Genomic DNA, 4,681 nt, shown 5'->3' on the forward strand with positions numbered 1-4,681 from the left:
CCATATAATATGCTCATCATTTAAGAATTTATTTCCAAATCACATAACTTTTGAACCATAATGCAAAATTAATTATTAGGACAATTATGTTAGGATGAAATGAAGTGATACGAACGTGATAATAAATGGATGTCCCTTCCCACCCCCAACTAAAGGTGTTTATGGTTATTTTAAAATGAGAAAGGAAATATGGTGAGTATTTTCCAAAAATTATAGTTTCGGTATTCAAGGAATTCTATGATTAAAAGCTAGAAAATAACATACCTTTACTTACCTAGGAAGTGGAAAAACTGTGCATATGTAGAGAAGTTATAGCTGCTACTGGATCATGGAATAAAATGTAGAATTTCATCTACTTCTTGATTACATAAATGGTGGATGAGGTGGTGAAAGTGGATTCTTTATTACTGCTGCTAAATTTGTTGTATCTGCTACAAAATGCTAAAATGATATAGTCTTCACCTGCTACAGAACTCGATGGGTACAATTCTAGTCATGCGAATAAATTTGTTGTTGTCGAACATGAAGAGAAGTCATTAGTTTACTGGCCATTGATGAATTTCATTAACCACTGTGAGGAAAACGCACCATTAATGTCAATGGGTGCCAAGGTACCTAAGTACATCTTGCAAAGTGAGAATAGATGAGATGATGTCAAGCCACTTGCAAGATCCAACGATCAAAGGACATTGATGTGTTCCCATGATTGTTGGCGAGAGAACATGTCATTGATGTATACAAGCCTCAAGGTATTAATAAGGACTCTTGCCCTAAAACTAGGTAATGTGATGATGTATATAGGCCAAGACTTGTTAGAAGGGAGGCAACATGAATCCCCCATCATGTAACTCGAGTATGGAATAATGATTTTGGAATGACTATAGATGAAAATTTACGTCAAGCAGGATTTATTTAATGGAAAGGAAAATGAAAAGAGGGTAAACATGTGAACAGAAAGAAGAAGGATAGATCGGCATGTAAGCGAGCTGAATGTCTCTATTAATGGGTTAACGAATGGAAATTATGGAAAATGTGAATGGAAAATGTAAGTGGAAAACATGTGACACTTGTAAGGAAAATGGTCATAACGATGCTTAACAAAAATTCTTGGATAACTTATGGGTTTGGAGAGGAAAAATGATGGCACTTATGGATGATAGAAATGAATTTAATTGGTTCATGTTTCTTGAAATTGGAAGTAGAGAACCAATAATGTATAATTGGCTTCCTTCAATTCTCCAATTGTCCTGGAACCTGAAAATAAACATGGCACTAACAGTGCAACAAATGTAAGTGTGTTCAAAGAGAAGTGATCAATTTCTCTAGGCACATACAAATTTTTTTCATAACTGACAGGTTTGTGACGTGTTTTCATTTCAAATGGTTAGTCCAATTTCATAATTGTGATAATAAATCCATTTTTTTTAAAAGAATGGTGATATGCACAGGTAAACAATTTCCTACATTTGTATTTCAATCATAACATTTCATAAAGATAAAGAAATATTATTTTCAAATGCTTAATGATTCCTGCAAAACAATCCTTAATAAAAAAATTCATCAATTGATCATGCAGATAAGGCGTCCTTGCAATTCTTCTTCTTTCCTGCATCATACTTGAAGAAATAACATTAGATAAAACCAATAATAAATTTTTGAGCATGATTTTCTGATTAGAATGAATTGTTGACAAATAGATCATTGAATTAAATACAAAGTTGCAGAATTATTTTTCAACTACAAAATTGTTGTTCAGCTATAGAATTCGCAGTTTCTGTAGCTAAAATCTTGAAAAGATAGTTAAGTATAAACAACTATGCATTTTTGTTATGAAAAGTTAACCAGTCCAATCTTCAAATTGATCAATACTTCTTCCAGAAAAATTAGCAAATAGAACAATTTTTATTTTTTTATTTTTTAACTTTTTTAAATTTTTTAATTTTTTTTTTATTTTATTAAAAATGACAAGGTAATTCTGAACTTCTTATTTTACCTATAAACCTTCTTTGGTTGAACAGTGGTAGATCTATTTCCAGTTTTTTGATGTCGTAGCCTTGTTTCTTGTTCTTGTCTCGTGTTTTATGATTCTTTCTTTTGTTTCTTTCTTCGAGGGGTGTGTTTGAGTGGACCATCACAACAACTTTTTCTCAATTTTCTGAAGTCACTAAATGAATTTCACATCAACTTTGATGAAAATTTTCCATGGTAATTTTCTTTAGAAAAGTAATAAAACCTAGAATCTAAAAATTAATGAAATATTTACAAAACTAAAAAGTAAAATAAATGTACATAAAAGAAAAACATAACAAAAAAACATATGTACAAACCAAAATATATATACCAACAAACAAAAAGTATCATAACAAAACCTATAACACAAATGTTATAAAAACCCACTTCACTGAAATATTAATAAAGAAATAAAAAAATGAAAAAACAAATATTATACAAAACATATACATGCATTTTAAAAACATAACAAACATTATACAAAACATATAACATTTAAAAAAACATAGGGTAACAACAAAAAAATAAAACATAACAAACATTATACATAAAAAAGAAGCATTATAAACAATATAAGATACAGAATTTGCCATTATCAAAAAAGTTCAGAAAGGTTCCGGTCAACGAATCTAACGAAGTAAGGAATAACCTTTAACATAGATAACATGATTTGTAGCAGATAGACATGATGAAATCTTGTCATTCAAAGAAGATATGTATTTTAGCTGATTAAAACGTGTTCATAAATCAAGATATACTTTCAGCAACCAAGCAGTATGAGAAAATGGTGATCCAGAGATGGAAATAGAAACAAATACCCATCAATGAATCCTCTTTTGTCAATAATTCTTACATGTTTTTCTTCTGTGGCAGTGAATTCATGGATTTAGCTGACAGTAAATCATAACTCTAATTTTTAAAACCACCATAGCATCCAAAACTGGATCTGTTCCTTTCTGCATGGCCGCAACGGTTGTCTATGCATTGAATTGAAAATCCATTTTTCTCACACAATCTCGCAAATAAGGTTCCAGAGAACACTGAAAGTCTCTCAAACGGTTACAAATTTGAGCAAATCACACCTTTGTACTATAATTAATCCCCATTTTGAAGAAAACCCACGTTTTAGTTTTTTTAAATTCGTTTTCATTTGGCTAGAATACTTGTTTTAAAATGACGTGTCAAAAACTGCTACGCATTTCCTCTGCTCAAGTAACTTCTGGGTCTTCCAGACTGGTATTAAATAATCATTGTTGCTTCTCTTGAGAGAAAATTTCCAAACTCAAGCTTCTCTAGATTTCTTCTGGGTTCGATTTCATCTGCAACTCCATTGTTATTCTTTATTCTCTCTATGAGAGCAGATGATGACATAGTATGCATTTTTTTCAGTCATGCAATACAATGAATTGAAAATTAACAACTTACATGACCTCTTGGATTTTTTGTAGAATGATGAGGAGAAAAAAATGTGAAGTATTAGGAGAAATTTTGAGAATATTAAAGCGCTTGACAAGTTCACTGTTGAAACCAAAGGAGGTGGGTTCTATCAAATACAATAAAATCTGCATTCATATGGTGCAATATTTATGTGTTTTATCACTCACAACCCTGGTTCTTCCTTTGAGGTAACATTTGTAATGGAAAAAAAACAATTCGTCATTCTGTGGTATGGATCTCCCACAACCTCACGCTAAAACAATGAAATCCTTTTCCCTCTAAAATGGAGTTTGGTAACCACATATGTAGAAAATTAGATCAAATTCAAAGCAAGAATTACTTTTTATTTTTATTTTCTATTTTTATTATGATGGATTTTTGGATTTGGATTCCAAGCTAATGAGATTTTTTTTTCTTTACAGGTCGCATGAGAGCCTAAATTTTCAATTTCTCCATTCTCTTTAAAGAAAAGAACTGATAATTTTTATTTAAAAGTTTCCATCTCCCTTCTTCAAAAACGTGATTTTTATTTACTAGAAATCTAACATGTTTTTTATTATTATTTAAAAAAAATGATTTTTTTAATTGATTTTTTTTTTTGAGGTTAGTGAAGAAAATAAATAAAAATCTAAATATTTTAAAGTCTAAAATCTTTAAAAAAAATGCAATCAAGCTTGATTTTATTTCTCCTAATTTATCTACTTTAATTTTGTTTGTTTGTTTGTTTGTTTAAGTATATGAATGTTTCTAATGGAGCCATTTACGGATTAGAATTTCTAGAACGTTCATATCAAAATTTGCAAAATGTACCTGATTGTATATGAGGACATCATAAATCGTTTTAACATTTAGATTTGCTGCAAAGATCTCTTGAATTATGGATGAATGTCGTGGCGCAATTGCATTTCGATACCATTCCTCAATGTAGTTCATGTGCTCCAAAGAATGTTTAGTCTGCATTCTAGATCCTTTGTCCATAAATGGTTAGTATCAATTTTATATATATATATATATATATATATATATATATATATATATATATATATTATAAAAATGATATGTAGCTAAATGATTCATGCATCTACATGCTTTAATCATGCATCTAGAAAAAATGAAAAATGAACTCTAGAATGAAAGCTAGTTCCTATGCACACTTCCCCGACAACGATGCCAAAATGTTGATGCAAATTAATTACCTATCATTTAGTTGTCAACCCGGGGGTTTCGTAAAACT

This window comes from Pinus tabuliformis, chromosome 3_2, assembly GCF_031772625.1.
Source record: "Pinus tabuliformis cultivar Carrire ecotype Pingquan chromosome 3_2, CPIR1, whole genome shotgun sequence".
In the NCBI taxonomy this organism is placed as follows: Eukaryota; Viridiplantae; Streptophyta; class Pinopsida; order Pinales; family Pinaceae; genus Pinus; species Pinus tabuliformis.